At 36.3% G+C, this 19,723-nt stretch overlaps 1 long non-coding RNA gene across 1 annotated transcript; it reads left to right on the forward strand.

Annotated features, from left to right (window-relative positions):
- Window positions 1–6,953: 6,953 nt before the first annotated feature.
- LOC132042252 (uncharacterized) lies at window positions 6,954–7,319 on the forward strand. The gene is made up of 2 exons (XR_009411397.1): window positions 6,954–7,167; window positions 7,276–7,319. It is a non-coding gene; the product is annotated as an uncharacterized LOC132042252 (long non-coding RNA).
- The last annotated feature ends 12,404 nt before the right edge of the window (window positions 7,320–19,723 follow it).

The raw sequence follows: 19,723 nt of genomic DNA on the forward strand, positions 1-19,723 counted from the left end.
CCATGGTTCAAAGTGTAGGATATTATGATCTTATTTGTAGGATTTTTGTATTTTCTACTAGCGGGTAAAAGTTATACTCTGAAGGTAATATGAAGTGGGAATAAGCTGTTTTCCAATAGGTTTATTTGAAGAGGGAGATTTGTTGCGCTAGAAATCATGTTTATGGGGGCTGCACTCTTATCTTGAATTATTATTTCTTTGAGTAATGTCGTCTCCAAAATTAGCTGAGTTAGTGCCTGTTGTTAACCCATCTGTTTTAGTTTTCACTTTGTTGGTTTCAGTTTCATTTTGTTGGTTGTTTAAGTCTAAACTGCTATGTTGATATTTCTGTTTGGCTGGGACTATTTCTGGGAACACTTGACACACTTGTTCCGGGTTGATCTTGTTTGTAGTTGGAGTTGGTTTTTTTTTGGATTAGTCTATTAAGGCCCTGTTAAAAGTTCACATTGCATTAAATCAAGTAATAAATAAAGGTAAACTTACAGGAATGACTACCTTATTATAGGTTTTTACCATTAGTAACTATCATTTTATTTATTACATTTCGTAGCTACCTTTTTAGTTAATTACCATATGTATTGCGTGTATTTACGGTGTAGTAAATAGACTCAGAAGCTGTATCTTTAAAAACAGATCCCTTAGAAATAGGCATTTAATTTGGTCTTAAATGGGAAAATATAATTCATAATAATATCTTTCATAATCTGCTCCACAAATTTAGCTTCCATTTCCATATTCTTCACGATTCTCCTTCTCTCCACCCTTCTTTTTCAAATGCAACGTAAAAATCAATATCTAATATCTGGCAATCTACAATTGTTCTAAAAATAAAAGGTACAAAAAGCTCAAAACCTATAATTATCAGCAAGCAACGGGAGTAAGGAAATCCTAAGGTTACATCTACAGATTGGCTAAATACAGAAATGCCTATCTTACAACTATCCTATTGAGGCCACTATCTGCATACCTTCAGCTAACAGTATACCTTCTCACTTACATATCTATACAGAGGACAACATGCAAATCAGAACAATTAACAAGCTTGTATCGGTAGCAAATCTTTCTACTTGACTCGTAAATCAAGCATCACTGTCATCACCTTCTGATTTTTCTACATAGTCATCACCTTCCAATTTTTCTGCATCGCCATCACCCTCTGGTTCCTCATCATCTTCTTCCTCATCACTCATGCTATTTGCTGTGTTGTTGTTTTCCCATCCCAAATACATAAATACATACGAGATCTTTGTATGTATTTTTGTATTTGAGACAGTGTATTGTATATCTCTTATGTTTGTCACGAGTGTTAATGTATTTGGCATACTATATAGAATGGATTGCTATATATATAATTCTGTAGCTATTTATGTATTTGGTAGACTGTTTCATGTGTTCATTATCATATGTACTAGTGTATTTGAAAGTATGTGCGTATTTGATGAACACATTTTCTGCTTGAAATATGTTTCAGATATATACATATATGTCTGTGTGTATTTATGTATCTGAGATAGTGTTTTCATAAGCTATCTCAGATACATAAATGTTAATGTATTTGGCATACTGTATAGAATGGATTGCTGTATATATAATTCTGTAGGTATTTATGTATTTGGTAGACTGTTTCATGTGTTCATTATCATGTGTACTGGTATATTTGAAAGTATGTGCGTATTTGATAAACACAATTTCTGCTTGAAATATGTATCAGATATACGTCTGTGTGTATTTATGTATCTGAGATAGTGTTTTCATAAGCTATCTCAGATACATGACTTTCTCGAAGAAGTTAGAAGGATGTTAGGGAGATGGAATTAAAATAACTGGAGAAATGGAACTTACACGTTCACTACACTCGGTAAAAAGTTTCAGGAGATGCTATCAATCAACGAGTATCTATATCTACGAATGTCGGTATGTTTCAGTTTAATGCTTATTATAATTTATTTGACAAACTTGTACTTGTACTAATCTGGTGTTTCTACACATTATATAGATGTGTATTTGGTATCCATGAACAGTTAGTATTAATGTAAATTATATGATTCTTTTGAAAATTGATATGTATTTGTTTAATGGTTTGTTCATTTATTTTAAAATTCTGATTGGTTCAATAACAAATACATGTAATATTTATTTTTGCAAGTAGAACCATCAACCGAATTCGTGTACACAGTACATGATAGAGGAAGGCGATTCCTTAATTTGAATAGCAAAACTTGCAGTTGTCGTATGTTTCAACCAGATGAAATCCCCTGCCCGCATGCATGGGCGTCATTAAAAAGAAAAATCTGAAGTTGCGATGATTATTGCTACGATTTGTTCAAACCGAGACCGTGTTGAAGACATATGATGTACCTGTGGATCCTCTACCCGACGAGCGTGAATGGAACATTCCCAAAAACATCTTGGAGGATGTGGTTTTGCCACCAAGATACAAAAGGCCGCCTGGTAGGCCAAAGAAGAGGCCTACCCATACAAGAGACCGCCTGGTGTTCATGTATTTTTAACACAAAAAAAAGGCAACCCATGTTCCGGTTAGAAAATGGTGTTGTCTATTCAACCTCATAACACTGCATATGTGGTATAAAAACGTACGTATTGTTTCCGAAACTGATGAAGTTGGTTTATTTTTTGTAATTTTTTTTATTGAAATCATATAGTTGTGCTGGTCATGTCAAATACGCAAGATGTGTTTATTAAACTAAAACAAAAGTGAATAAACTTTACTAAAACATACGTATTTTGTGAACCTGGTGAATTAAACATACATATTTTGTGAACCTGGCGAATAAATGTATTTGTAGATTCATGATGTCACATTTTACTATATTTTTTCCGAACTTCAGATATATTTGACAATATATGGAACTAAGTACATCAAACATATGGAACATAAACCCCCTGAGATTTCTTTGGTTAAATGATAATTATCCAACATCAGTCAAAATACATCTAAAAACATCAGATTGTTTGCTCTAATGAAAAAAAGGACAAAAAATATCGAATGCATGAATAGTATTTATCAAACATCAGTTGCATCTACATTGTCGTAATCGATTGCTGGCCTAATCGGTTTTGGTGGAACTTCATTATCACTCTCGGCTTTGTCAGCAACCTTGCGTTCAGCGTAGTCCCATAAGAGTGCACCGTATCTCATACGCTACATGTGTGCATCAATGACATCTGGAATCCTTTCACCCGGTGTCAAATACTCAGCATACACTGCCATGAAGACATCATAGTCCCTAAAAAAACAAAAACAGATAAGAACTTATATTAGAAAATATATGTTTCAAGTTCTAAATAAAGTATTTCAAGTTCAAACAACTCATGTATTTTAGAAGAATAATAAATTGATAGGATATATCATGTATTTGATACACTATGATATTTTTAAAAATATATGTTTACTACTTACGTGCTACCAGCAGTTTGATGCGGCAGATTTTCAACATAGACAACTTCAAGGATATCGATCTGTCCCTTATCCGCATATGCTGGGTCTTTCACCAAATCTATGCCTTTTTGATTTACATAGAATCCAGCCAGATGTAGGACATAAACATACAAGTGTGTGCAAATACATATAATTCGTATATTCAAATACATGATAATCAGTTAACCATTTGTTAAAATACACATTTAGGTGTAACAAAACATGCAAAAAAGTGTTCAAATACATGATAATCAGTTCTTCATTTGTTCAAATACACAGTTAGTTGTAACAGAAACATACAAGTGTGTGCAAATACATATAATTCATATGTTCAAATACATGATAATTAGTTAATCATTTGTTCAAATACACAGTTAGGTGTAACAGAACATACAAAAAAAAAATCAAAATATATATAACATATGTGTTCAAATACATGATTAGCAGTCCTCGCTTGTTCAAGAACACATCTATACATGTGTCAAAACACATGATTCGTTAAAAGATCAAAGTCCCAGGAATTGAACATCAGTAATAGTAGAGATTGAAATACATTTTAGCTACACATACATTTATTAACATAAAAAACCACATATATTCAAAGAAATACCTGTTTCTTCGCAGGTAATTTCTTTTCTTCCGGTTCAACCTCTACAACTTTTTTTCCCTTGCTGCCCGGAACAATATCAGTGGTTTTTCTCCTCTTCATGACTGTAGCCGAATCTATTTTCTTTGAAGATTTTTCAATTGGGGGATTTTGAACTCTTCGAGGATCATGAATATTCTTGGAACGCCTTTCAGCAGCCATTTTATACATATTTTGCTGCAGCAACATCATGTTGTTGTTGAGAAATTCCCAAATCAAAAGAAGGAAAATCTATATTTTGAACCGTAAATGGTATACCTCGAGTAACCCTATTAGGTGTTGTTCCATCTTCCATTCATGGATGTTCTTCAAAAACCTAACAAATGGAAGTTGAATACGCTTCAAAATCTGGAAAACATGAAGTAATTATGAACAAACTACACTAATAGAATGTAAAAAACTTACCCAAACACAACTTTCCCCAATTTCCGCAACAATGATTTGAAGATGAAGAATCATGAAGGAAGATATTGGAGAAGAAAAAGGAAATGATTGGAAGTTGAATATGCTTCAAAATCTTTGAAAATAGGAAGTTATTACGAACAAAAATACACTAATAGAATGTAAAAATCTATCCAAATACAACTTCCCCAATTTTCGCAACAATGGTTAGAAGATGATGAAACGTGAAGGAAGGTAGTGGAGAAAAAAAAGGCAAGGATTAATGTTGCTGGAGAGAGAATCTGGCGAATTTAATTGACTAACCGTTAAACGTGGGATTTGGGGGTATGGGGGAGGGTTTTACGTGTGTATTTGGCCTCAGTAACTAAAAGTTACTGATATAGCTATGTGTGGTAAATATAAAAAGTATTTTAGTTACTATTTATAATTAAATTAAAGGATAGTTATTATTAATAAATATGTCTTAAGAGAAGCTACAACCAGTAAAAATTCCATAAATAAATCTTTTAATCTTGATCTGTAACTAAATCTCTGTTCAAAGATAATAAGAGGTTATTCTTGTTTTGTTTCGAGTATCTATTAAGCCTTGTGGTGTTCCTTGTTTTGTTGTGTTGTAGGATTACTGAAAATATATGATTGTTTAAATATCAATGTATTTATGTACTGGTCCCTGTCCTTTGTATTGAATCCATTTTCTTTAAAAAGATAAGCTAACTACTTGGTTTAAAACTTCATGTGAGTAGGAAGTCATAATAACTTCCTCTTTTGTAGTTCAAGTCACCTAGTTACATAAATGTGTCCACAGGTTAAACTTGAGCTAGCCATACTAAAAATGTTAGTGCCTTTTATCTAAGAACGAAGTTCCAACTTGTTGAGATTGCTCCTCCTTAATGTGATTTGGCACTCCCCTTCCTTGAATAAAAACTTTTGCCACGGTTTTCATATATGATGTTGCCCCTGTGTGGTAGGAGGATTCTATGTTTGCCACCTTATTTGAATATGTGTACCTTATCAATGGTTCAAGATAAAAAAGGGGGATTTATGAGTTAACTATATTCAGAAGTTAGTATATAAATAGCTAGTATGAATTGTGGTTTTGCTTGAGAAAAGCTCTTTGTTTTGATAAAAAAAAAAAAAATTTGTTGTTGTTTTTTCGTGTCGATTTCCCCTTTGCGTGCCAAGCATTACGTTTTTTTCGAAAAGAAAAAAAAACATTTTTTTTGACATGAACCTGCTACCTTCTTTGATGTAATTGGCTTGGCTTCCAGAATTTAAGGGTGTTGAAAACTGAATAAAGAACAGCGGGTTGTTTCATCGTTTTGAAGTCCGTTGTGTGCTAAGTATATTTTCTCTAGCTTGTGGTTCTAATGATTGACTAGTAAACGAGTTCTATGAGAGTGTCTGCTTGTCCTCTTCATCCATTCATAAAGTTAAAATATGTGCGAATCTAGTGATGGTTTCTTATTTCTCTTATGTGACCTTTCTAAAAAAAAAAAAAATTATTAGCAAAGTGTAAGACGGATAAATTATTATGTACTACCTGAGTTTGTTTTCTCTTTATGCCCGGATAACAAGGTTTCCTAGGCGTTCTAATGACGCTAAAAATCTGAAAGGAATTAAAGAGAGTGATAGTTTGTTTCAACATGATTTTTTGCATAGTCTGTCTGTTGGTATTGTAGGGTTCGTTTTGAACTTTTGACGTAAGTCATTTGCGATTTTGTAATCTTGTTATTCTGAACGAGCTGTGCTTACTCAAAGGGAGGTCTCATTTGTTTGTGTACTTGAAAGCACTAAAAAAAAAAAGGAGGGAAAAACATTTCCCAAGCAAAGTAAGGTTAGTCCAGAAAACAATTGAGGCAAAACAGAGAGTTATGGGATTTTCTTTGTGAGGGTGGTTGCTCCTCTCTGTTTACCCTATGTTTGTTCCAAAAAAAAAAAAGGGGGATCATAAATCAACAACCCTTGGATTCGCATTAATTTTCTTGCAAATTAATGAATCATATGACCATGGAAAACGTACTACTATATTCCTCAACAACTACTCCATATGTTTTTTTTTTTTTTTTTACCGTCTCTGTTTCTTTGTGTTTGTTGGTGGTTTTTTTTTTCTCTATCTTGATTCATGATAATAATAGTTGTTTTTCTCTTTCTTGATTCATGATAATAATAGAGGCAGTGATGGTAGATGATAATAGAGTAATATTTGTTTGACTGTATATTTTCATGTATAGAGCCTTGTGAATATAAAGTATGCCTCCTATAAGCTATGTATGTATTTGGAGTTTGAGCTAATCTAGAGATAGATTCCTGGGAAGACCATTTAAATAATTTAATAGGTCCATTTTCTTGTTCACTTTATTTCTTCTTGATTGAGAATGGTTACTAATCCGTTTTTTTTTTTTTTTTACATGAACAACATGGGAGTTTGTTGGAGTTGTGGCTCAACTCTAATTCTGCCTGAGGTCATAGGAGCGATCGACAGAGATTTATTTGCTCGTGTCTAGCCGTCCCCCTACTTCCACGTCTCGAGTCCCCGTCCTTCTTCCTTATTCCAAACTTCAAGCCTCCATATTATTTGATACATGTTATTTATATTATTTGACTAACACTCTTGTGAATTTGTGATTTTTGTAGTTTTGTTTTGAACGCGTAACTTGACTTAAGTATATTAGTAAGTTTGGTCATTATCCCTACGCTCTTTTTAAGATATTGAACTCAGTGCATTTATTCGGATTAGGAGCATTAGAGTAGTCACATAAATGATGTCAACTTTTTTTCAGGATGTAAGAAATTGGATTTTTCTAAAATGTGAAACTGGAGACTTCTTTCGAATTTGCTAACAACGTTTTTTCAAGTGTTTCAAGCAAGAGCTAGGCATATTCTATGCAAAGGCCCACACATGGATTTTTTAGAAGTGATAAAAACACCAGTTTTTGGAGAGTAAAAAAAAATAAAAATAAAAAATGAGAACTTTAGTGACCCAAAACATATTTTCAGAATTTGTTCTTTTTGCACTAACGTCGAGCAGGTTTTATTTTTCAAGTTGAAAACAAGAAATCATATTAGGATCCAAGTATAGTGGTCCAAGTATTTTCAAGAACTACAAGGTATATGCTCTACTTTATATACAAGGATCCTATTTTACAGGAATGTATACTATTCTTACTTTAAATACCTTTAATCATTTTCTCATCACATGCATACGTATGTACGTTATATTATAAATACTTATCTTTAGTATACATTACATACAATAATCATATTATACCTTATCTTCTAAAATATACATACGTACTCTTTCGAAAACTATATATATATATATATATATATATATATATAATACATATAATTTTACATCTTGTCTTAATTGCTTTCCTTTATTATGGGTGTACCAACATACTATTTTCATACGCGCATACCATACCTGTACTATCTTATTTTTTATTAATTCCCTTAGTCGCATTTTCATTATATGTACACATATAGTATTACCGTGTCGTCATAACTATTTTTTTTAAGCATTCACCTAGGATATACTATCACACATGTAGATTATTTTCGTATAAAAATATACATCTCCTTATTCTATACTATACATGTTATTCTTATATAAAATAAAATGTCATACATATTTTTCTCATGCACACATTAGCATTAACTACTTCCTTTATGTATATGCATTTATTCACATAATTACAATTACATTAAAAACCTTTTTTTTCATACAAATAGTTTTTTTGTGAGAGTAGTTTTCTTTTCCGCAATTCTTTAAATAGGTGATAATAAAATAAATAATCCCCCTCTAGTGTTAACTAAACTAAGTTTAAAGACTGTCCTCGGACAGGCTCTGAGGGATGCCTAATACCTTCCCCTCGGGGTAAATAAAACCCTTACCTAGAATCTCACAGGTTTCAAAGACTAAAAATGGAGTTTACATTTTTACAAATGGTTTCCTAATATTCCCTAAAATTAGGTGGCGACTCTGAAATTTACAACACCAGAGGAAACATAGTTATAAGTTGTGAACTAGTTTTAATTCGTTAAAAATAGGGCATGACACTCCCAAGCCCTAGCACGAAGGTTTTCTTCCCCCAACAATCCAAAACAACAAGGTAAGCCTATTCCAAGCCTTCCAAGCCAAATTCTAACATGTATTCATGTAATCTAAACAAGAAATCATTGCTCTTAACCTAGGGTTTTCAAGAAAACCCATCTCAACGCTCAAGGTCTAAACTTTTGGAATCCTATTACAAGTTGGGAGCATTAACAGGTATATAGGGCTTCTAACTACGTGTGAGAACATCTTTGTTCTTTCCCACGCCACGTTCTTCCATGATTATGCAAGAGTTCACTAAACTAGGGTTCTAGTCAAGTCCATGATAACCCTAAGTTCATGTACCATGATTTACCATGTTTGAAATATATATTCGTTGTTGTATTCCTAATCTATCATTTTGGTTATTGGGAATCCATCCGTAATCTATGAAAACCCATTTATTGCAGTCCATGGTTCCTACATGTAAGTTATGAAATATTACGCTTACTTTCATGAATATCCTACATGTCTATACATTTTCATGCAAATAAATTATATAATCTTTATTCGTGTTATGATACAAGATATCGATGTTATATTACAAGTCATGTTTGTATGAAATTCATGGGCTTTTCAGCCGACTATATCATGTTCATGTAATTGGGAGTTGCACAGATTACCGAGAAGGTTTTATACCTGAAACTACTCATGCCAACATAGGATAAGGATCGCTCCGCCCAGTAGGACGATTCCTCATATATTCCTTATTGAGGGATTTTGGATCCATGCATGTTTATGTTCACGTCTTGTACCCCGGCAAGGTACAAGACGGCTTAGCTGGTCCGGCAGAGATCAGACACCACGTACTAATGTGGTAGTTGCATGTCGGTAATACTAATGCTCTCCCACAGATATTTTTCTCATGTTATATTTATATGTATTTACGTTCATGCTTATGATCAGGTTTCAGTTTCAGTTTCAGCTCTTATCATGTTATTTCATGTGCCATGTTTATTCTTTCAGTTGCTTTACATACCAGTACATTCAATGTGCTGACGTCCCCTTTCAATTGCCCCTGGGCCTGCATTTCACGATGCAGGTACGGATTTACTAGACCCCGCATCTGCTCAGTAGGGTTTGCTCGTATCAGCTTGTTAGTGAGCCCCATTTTATTCGGGGTGTTATCCTTATTTATTTTCGTGTTATGTTTAGCAAGTTAAGGTATGTTCGGGGCCTTGTCCCACCAAGTATGTTTTACAGTTCAAATTCATGATAGAGGTTTCATAAACTAGTCATTCAGTTATGTCAGATACTCAAAGTTGTGTAGCCATCTTTGGCTTAGTTTACGATATTTCCGCATTCACGTTTTATACAAGTATTTTATTAAATATTATGACTTCTCATGTTTTGTTAAGGCCCATGTCACGACCCAACTCCGTAGGCCGCGACACGTGCCCTAGTTGGGCACTCGTACGTACCTTAACCTAAGTTAGCAAAATTTTAAAAATAAACAGAAATAATAATTTAACAAGGACAAGTGGGCATGCCGCACGAAGGCCGATAAGGCCGTCACAAAACATAGATAAACTCTAAACGTACGCAAATCTCACGAAACATATACGAACCCACACCACATGTCTACGGACCTCTACGTAACAAAAACATAATCATATGACGGGACGGGGCCCCGTCGTACCCCAGAATAAATACGTACGTATACGGCGTAGAAAATCTTATACCAAAATACGGGCTCCGGACAAAGGAGCACTTCAACAACCGAGTAGATAACCTAAGCAACGGCTCCACAAACCGGTCGTGCACCGCGCGGACGAAACGCGACCCCCGAAGAAAGGGGTCGATACGGAAAATGTCGAATATGTAAAGCGAGAGAACGTAATAATTAAAATCAAAATCGAACGAGAATGTGCGGAGGAAGCATAAGATACATAGGGAATCAAAAATGCATACCGTAAAATCTTAAGTAATGCACGAGAAAACATATGCAAAGCCGGCCCCGCTATGGGACTCGGTGAACGAGAGCGGCAGGCGCTCCCTTCTATCCCGCGCCAAAACACATCATACTTCGAATAGGGATTATCTCCGAAACAAATCGAACATACCAAGTGGCCACATCGAACATAATCAACGGATATCGACGCAAGCGTACATGGCACATCATACACCACAACCCATGTACGTATATACCGCCCCCCTCACACGGGGCGCGGCGAACAATGCAGACATACGCTTGAGAACATATCCGGCCCGGCTCGGTGTGGGAAACATTGAGGCATCCACGAGTGGAGTAGTGAGAAACTAATGCAATAAAATAACATATATCCGGAGACTCGATGAGGCGGATCAAATGACAAATCAAATCAATGAAATCGGACGGAGTCATAGTACGTACCTTTCGGACATCACGGTGGATTATGTCGGAACAGAACGTTCGAAGTCAAAGTACATATCAAAACGCTTCGTAGGACTTAATGGAACATTTAAAATGATTTATGTTTAGTAGCTAAAACATTTCTCAAAAGCCGTTCGAAGACAAATCGTAAATACAAAAGAGTAAAATCGGAAATAGGGGGCCCACCTCGGTCAATTGAGGTGGCAGACGTAAATTACATATGTTAAACTTCATAATATCACTTATGAGGGTTTTAAGGTAGTCGGGTTTTGTTTACAAAAGTTGGAAAGATTTAGGTTACTTCTAGTCATTTACAACCTAACTAATTCAATTCTATTGCAAGAAAAGGGCAAATTTTTGAGTGCGGATTCCGAAGAGTCGAATTGTCCCCGAGGTCCGAATTCAAACCTAGTACATCTAGGACGTGCCAGAGAAAGAATAGGGTTAGCTTTACATACCTTTTGCGCTTGTTACGCTTGTCGAAACTCCAATCCCATTTCGTCAGAAATCTGCAAATGGTCATCTTTACCAGTTACTATTCATGCAAGTTGACGTTCCAGTCTTTGGTTTCTATTTGGCTACCGAAATTTTTAAAGCACTTCCCCTATAAACATGACACCCCGAGATTCAACTCGGCTCAAAACAACAAACAACAACCCAACAACAACATCAACAATCATAACAGAACACAACATGACATAATTAACCAACTTTCCAACATAATACCGTAACTTCCATTCCGACTCCACACGTCCAAATCAATGCCATCCTATTCACATTCATTACTAACTAAAGTCATTACAATACCATTCGGAAGCATTTCGTATCATTTCTACCATATATACACAAATTGTACAAAAGACACAACTTTCCACCAAAGTCATAATTTATCCAAATCTTCCAATCTTTAACATAGATATTCATAACATATTCCTATCCTCCAAGTTCATTAACAATCATCATAATTCACACTCTAATAGCTCAATTTCCATAATGTCATAAAATCATACAAATACGACATAAATTCCTACATTCCGTTTTCATACCAACTCAACCCATAATTGCTTCATTTACATTATAATGATCACAACAACGTGACTAACATGTTAAACAAAATAAATTCGTCACCCTTTCCCTTACATGTAGGCCACGGCCAACATACAATTTCTCCAACTTCATTCAATTTTTGTTCTACTTTCATTTCCAATACAAATTCCATAACATTCATAACTAGAATACAACATAATTTCAACATACTATGGACATACAACACATATACATGCACGGCCATATACCATCTTCCACACTCGCTTGGCAAACTTCCATGTTTCCATATATTCTACACCTTTACATATTCCACAACACAAACCAACCTTCATAACATAAATAAATGGAATGAAATCTTACCTTTTTCTTCAAGTTTCTTCACTCCACCAACTTACTCAAACGACAAAACCAATAGATTATCTTCCGAAATAATTGCACCACGTTGTGAGGGACCTTGAATTAGTATAGATACCACAAGAAAATAATTTTAGAATCAAGATTTTTGAGGGGTGACTTGCACCCATGGCGACCGAATGCCTTCTTCTTTTTTTTCTCTTGTTTTCTTGTTTTTCTCCTTCTTTGCCAAGTCTTGAAATTTCTAGAAAATTAATGAACCTTGCCCCTCTTTTATTCTTAGCTTGTCATGTGACCATGTCACATGACTTAAATTAAATTTTTGTCCCTCTTTGATGTCATGGCCGGCCACCCTTCATGGGTTGGGCTTGGCCTTCTAATTTTTTTTTCCATTTCCGAGCCCAATTTCCTTAGCCCACATTTTTGGTGATTCATGAAACCATTTTCCGACATTCCAATTTTGCCCTTAGTCTTTTCCGATATTTCCACATCTACATTTTCCATAGCCATATTTTATGCGTATTCGGAAAAATTGGAAACAAGTCGGAATGGTAGGAATTGAGGTTCCAATTGGATTCTACTTAGTGTGCATGGGGTGTGTAAGGAAATATTGACGCGGAAATGTTAAGAAAGGTTAAGGACATTGTAATGTATTGATTTTGTTTGGTTCATAAGTTGGCTATGGAAAATGTAGATGTGGAAATATCGGAAAAGACTAAGGGCAAAATTGGAATGTCGGAAAATGGTTTTATGAATCACCAAAAATGTGGGCTAAGGAAATTGGGCTCGGAAATGGAAAAAAAAAATTAGAAGGCCAAGCCCAACCCATGAAGGGTGGCCGGCCATGACATCAAAGAGGGACAAAAATTTAATTGAAGTCATGTGACATGGTCACATGACAAGCTAAGAATAAAAGAGGGGCAAGGTTCATTAATTTTCTAGAAATTTCAAGACTTGGCAAAGAAGGAGAAAAACAAGAAAACAAGAGAAAAAAAAAGAAGAAGGCATTCGGCTGCCATGGGTGCAAGTCACCCCTCAAAAATCTTGATTCTAAAATTATTTTCTTGTGGTATCTATACTAATTCAAGGTCCCTCTACAACGTGGTGCAATTATTTCGGAAGATAATCTATTGGTTTTGTCGTTTGAGTAAGTTGGTGGAGTGAAGAAACTTGAAGAAAAAGGTAAGATTTCATTCCATTTATTTATGTTATGAAGGTTGGTTTGTGTTGTGGAATATGTAAAGGTGTAGAATATATGGAAACATGGAAGTTTGCCAAGTGAGTGTGGAAGATGGTATATGGCCGTGCATGTATATGTGTTGTATGTCCATAGTATGTTGAAATTATGTTGTATTCTAGTTATGAATGTTATGGAATTTGTATTGGAAATGAAAGTAGAACAAAAATTGAATGAAGTTGGAGAAATTGTATGTTGGCCGTGGCCTACATGTAAGGGAAAGGGTGACGAATTTATTGTTTAACATGTTAGTCACGTTGTTGTGATCATTATAATGTAAATGAAGCAATTATGGGTTGAGTTGGTATGAAAACGGAATGTAGGAATTTATGTCGTATTTGTATGATTTTATGACATTATGGAAATTGAGCTATTAGAGTGTGAATTATGATGATTGTTAATGAACTTGGAGGATAGGAATATGTTATGAATATCTATGTTAAAGATTGGAAGATTTGGATAAATTATGACTTTGGTGGAAAGTTGTGTCTTTTGTACAATTTGTGTATATATGGTAGAAATGATATGAAATGCTTCCGAATGGTATTGTAATGACTTTAGTTAGTAATGAATGTGAATAGGATGGCATTGATTTGGACGTGTGGAGTCGGAATGGAAGTTACGGTATTATGTTGGAAAGTTGGTTAATTATGTCATGTTGTGTGTTGTTATGATTGTTGATGTTGTTGTTGGGTTGTTGTTTGTTGTTTTGAGCCGAGTTGAATCTCGGGGGTGTCATGTTTATGGGGAAGTCTTTGCCGAAATTTCGGTAGCCAAATAGAAACCAAAGATTGGAATGTCAACTTGCATGAATAGTAGCGGTAAAGATGACCATTTGCGATTTCGACGAAATGGGATTGGAGTTTCGACAAGCGTAACAAGCGCAAAAGGTATGTAAAGTTAACCCTATTCTTTCTTGGCACGTCTTAGATGTATTAGGTTTGACTTTGGTCCTCGGGGATATTCCTACTCTTCGGAATCCGCACTCAAAAATTTTCCCTTTTCTTGCAATAAATTGAATTAGTTAGATCATGAATGACTAGAATGGTAACTTAAATCTTTCCAACTTTTGTAAACAAAATCCGACTACTCTTAAAACATTTATTAATGATATTATGAAGTTTAATATGCATGTAATTTATGTTCGCCACCTCATTTGACCGAGGTGGGCCCACTATTTCCGATTTTACTCTTTTGTATTTACGATTTGTCTTCGAACGGCTTTTGAGAAATGTTTTAGCTACTAAACATAAATCATTTTAAATGTTCCATTAAGTCCTACGAAATGTTTTGATATGTACTTCGACTTGAACGTTACGTTCCGACATAATCCGCCGTGATGTCGAAAGGTACGTACTATGACTCCGTCCGATTTCATTGATTTGATTTGTCATTTGATGCCTTATTCGATATGGATATATGTTATTTTATTGCATTAGTTTCTCACTACTCCACTCGTGGATGCCTCAATGTTTCCCACACCGAGCCGGCCAGGATATGTTCTCAAGCGTATGTCTCGCATTGTTCGCCGCGCCCGTGTGAGGGGGGTATATACGTACATGGGTTGTGGTGTATGATGTGCCATGTACGCTTATTCGATATCTGTTGATTATGTGATCGATGTGGCCACTTGGTATGTTATGATTTGTTTCGGAGATAATCCTACTACGAAGTATGATGTGTTTTGGCGCGGGACGAAGGGAGCGCCTCTCGCTTTCGTTCACCGAGTCCCATAGCGGGGCCGGCTTTGCATATGTTTTTCGCATGCATTACTTATGATTTTACGGTATGCATTTTTGATTCCCTATGTATCTTATGCTTCCTCCGCACATTACGTTCGATTTTGATTTTATTTATTACGTTCTCTCTCGCTTTACATATTCGGTACATTTTTCGTGTCGACCCCCTTTCTTCGGGGGGTGCGTTTCGTCGCGCGGTACAGACGATTGATTTGTGGAGCCGTTGCTTAGGTTATCTGCTCAATTTGTTGAAGTGCTCCTTTGTCCGAGCCCGTATTTTGGTATAAGATTTTTCGTATATGTACGTATTTATTCTCGGGGTACGGCGGGGCCCCGTCCCGTCATATGATTATGTTTTGTTCGTAGAGGTACGTAGACATGTGGTGTGGGTTCGTATATGTTTCGTGAGATTTGCGTACGTTTAGAGTTTATCTATGTTTTGTGACGGCCTTATCGGCCTTCGTGCGGCATGCCCACTTGTCCTTGTTAAATTATTATTTACGTTTATTTTTAATATTTTGCTAATTAGGTTAAGGTACGTACGAGTGCCCAACTAGGGCACGTGTCGCGCCTACGGAGTTGGGTCGTGACAAAAGTGGTATCGAGCGGTTAGGTCCTCGGAATGTCTACGACCGTGTCTAGTAGAGTCCTGTTTATGGTGTGAAGCGCGCCACATTTATAAACAGGAGGCTACAGGGCATCTAGGAATTGTTGACCTTCTTTCTGTCTTAGATCGTGCGATAGAGCCAAGTCATAGGAAATAAAAATTCCTTGCGCGAGCTTTACATACGGCGGAAAATGGTAAGCGGTGACTGGAGAGGTCACACAGGAAGTTCGAATATATTTATTCTGTTACCTGAAACAGAAGATCCTGAATGACTAGCGTGGGATACGAAGCTGTATATTCTGCACGGTATTATGGGTATTTGCGGCGCACAGGTTTCGAGTAATAAGAATTTGCAAAGGTGACTACCGAAGCTCAAGAAGGGTAAAATAGTAATTGTACAAGAAAGGACGTGTTGTGAATGTGCCTCGGGATCCGTAAGGCCTCGTATTATGTAATAAAGGTCGTGTGTGGAAACGGACGTAATTATACCGACATTAAAGGACTCGAATCGTCGAAGTTGCGAAGTTAAGCGTGCTCGGGGAGGAGCAATTTTAGGATGGGTGACCCCTGGGAAGTAAGTGAAAATTTTACAAACTTGGAATTTAAGGGGATAAATGGAAATTTGGGGTAACCTAAAGGAAACGGGAGTCTGTGAAGCGGATAGCACCCTTACAGAAGTCGCGCAGACCGGAGCAGATTAATGAGGAAAAAGGAAGAAAGCGCAATATCGCTTGGAAATCAAGGTAAATTTAAGTAGCGATTGGAAATGTTTATAAGTAGAATGATAATGAGTGTGTATATATGTATGTGTATGACTTTTTCACAGTGATTATGTTGGTCGAAAGGCGAGTCCTAACGACAAAAGGTTGCCACTAACGGAAGGCATTACGAAACGGAACATAAGGGGTGAAGAGAAAGAAAGGACAGTATAGCCTCGGGATTTGTATAGGCTTGAACAACGTTGGAATTATTTTGTGGGATAGTCGAGAATAATCATATAGGTGTGTGAATGCGTACGATATTCTGCATGCAATTGTATCGGTAGGTAAGTAATTCCCAGCCACCGGTGCTACGGTGTGGGAAGCCGGCAATCGGACAAAGATATCGAAGTTCGAGTAACAAGGAAAGATATGGTACAGGTGTTGTAAGATAAGTTGCTACTCTTTTCACTATGGATTAAGGTTGGGAATTGAAGTATTGGAAGGAATTAAGGATAAGAAGTATGATCAAGTAAAAGCCTTTGGAGGAGCCGATAAGCGAAGTAGGAAACCATTATATAAGAATGAGAGAAGCAAGTTTGCAATCAAGCGAGAAGTAAAACAAGACAAGGAAATTTCCGTAGGTTTTTAAGGTAGTAAAAGTAGCCTAACCCTGATCGCGATTCCGTATGCCACATCTTCGCGCCCTCGACTTTGATGAAACTCCGTCTATTATACCCGTACTTCCGAATCTAATTATGTTTCTATCGCTATACGCTCGTCCGTCCGACTCCGACTACGAATGCATCTAGTAAATGTCCGTACGCCCGACTCGATTATGGGTTGACGTCCGATACGCTTTTGTACGTCTGGCTCCGAATTTGAGTCTGCTTGATTCTGTCTGTTGTACTGTCGTGCTTCTGATTCCGGATATGACTCCGTCCGACGTCCGTTTGATCTTCTGATTCTGACGAAGATTCTGTTCGCCGTATATCCGATTTAAGACCCCGAGCAGCCCTAGTAAAGAGATGTCGGAGAATGACAGAAGGAGTTGAAAAGAAAAATGAAGGTCCTTACAAGTGCTTTGGTCAAGCTCAAGTATGTGTGCGGAAAGATAGAAACCTCCCCGAAACGCTATGAAGCCCCATAAGGTCAGTTGAACATTCGAGGACGAATGTTCTAAAGGGGGGGAGGATGTTACACCTCGCATTTTATGCGTATTCGGAAAAATTGGAAACAAGTCGGAATGGTAGGAATTGAGGTTCCAATTGGATTCTACTTAGTGTGCATGGGGTGTGTAAGGAAATATTGACGCGGAAATGTTAAGAAAGGTTAAGGACATTGGAAAAATGTTGATATTAGTGGGAAATTCTATTTCGAGAAAGTATATATGAGCAGCAAATTTGCAATTTATTTAAGCGGATCAAATACGTTCCGACCACACTTTGTAAAAGCCTATGTTGAAGGGCAAAAATGCTTATGACTAAGTTCACCTTATTGGAAAATACAAAGCATGTGACAAGCAAATCGGGAATTAAATGGTTCGCTCACGACTCAAAAAAAAAAAAAAAAAAAAATTTCATCTTGTGGGCTGTGGAATTAGACATATAGACGAAGGTAAGTATTGAGGATTTAGATAAGTGGGGCGACACGGTAATTATATAGTTAGAAAAGCAAAAAATCCTCTCTAAACCGGGGTGGGACCCGCTACGAGAATGTTTTGGAAATTGTTAAGACCCCGACATGCCTAAAATTTTGTGATAAGGGTTGTGCGGGGCGATTAATGTGATTATACCGGCCTTAACGCACCTAAATGCACCAAAGTTTTAAGGTTAAGCGTGCTAGGGAACGCAGGCAATTTTGGGATGGGTGACCCCCGGGAAATGTACTAAAATTTTCATAAATATAGATACGGGAGACAAACAGGAAATTTGGGGTAATCTAAAGGAAATTAGAGTATGTGGAATGGTTAGCAACTTTATAGAGGTCGCGTGAGTTGCGACGGATTAGATTGGTGAAAAGAAAGAGGAGCAACGCAGCTCTGAAGTTAGAGTAAGTTGGACAAGTGATTGGAAATGTCTTGTAAAAGAAATGACAGAAATATATATGTATATGTATGTATAGGACTCCCCTTTTATGACTATGTCGATCGATGGGTGAACCCTAATAGTTAGTGTTGTAATATATGGAAGATATTAAGTGGGATTTAATTTATGAGACAAAGTGAAGGGTGTGGGATAGATGTTACGAGATAAGGCGATATTGATTTTGCTCCAAAGTTGACATTGAAAAATTCTAATACAACGATATTTGGAAAGAAAAGAGAGTAATTGAATAGAACGAAGGAGATCGAACGTCGAAAAGTTGAAAGTAAGAAACGTAATTAAGCTGCAGCCTCAAAAGAGCCGACAGCAAAGCACGAAATTATTTGCAAAAACGAGTCGGAATGTAATAATGCAGGGCAAAGGAAAACCCATGGTATGGAACGATGAATTATGTGAATATCAAGAAATGCAAATATCAAGAAAGCGGAACGACAGATAACGAACGGGTGTGAAGGAGGGGATAACTTAGCCGAATCTGCCAACGAGGAAGAATATGATTACTAAAAGATAAATTTTTACATTAATTATGTTATTCGAGGACTAGCTATTAGATAAGATTTTGTACTATGTGATCGAGAGTTCTCATCGCCTCATGATTTTATTAAGGTTTCGTACGAGGCTAATTAAGTTATAGATTGTAAAGAAAAGGCATGGATATGGTATAAGTACAGCCCCTTAAACGGGGGAGAACGTATTATGTTAGACTTAAAACGGCATTACAATATTTCTAGGTGTTAAGAAAGGAAATCTATTGATTTGGAGGCCCGAGCTTAAATGTATTTACATACCAAGAGAATAAAGGGAAAGAATGAAAGACGCCTTAAGGAAATGCTTCTCGCCAATACGAATTGTGATATGTTTATGTTATGATTTGAATCTCCATCAAGTAACTGATGTGTACCTAAGTAATGTAGAGGATTATCGACTCAACGAATATTTCGGTAATAACGATTATCGTAATAGGAATACCCGGTGCTTGGTAGTGTGGAAATCTTTAAAGGAA

Source organism: Lycium ferocissimum, unplaced genomic scaffold, assembly GCF_029784015.1.
Source record: "Lycium ferocissimum isolate CSIRO_LF1 unplaced genomic scaffold, AGI_CSIRO_Lferr_CH_V1 ctg14307, whole genome shotgun sequence".
Taxonomy (NCBI): Eukaryota; Viridiplantae; Streptophyta; class Magnoliopsida; order Solanales; family Solanaceae; genus Lycium; species Lycium ferocissimum.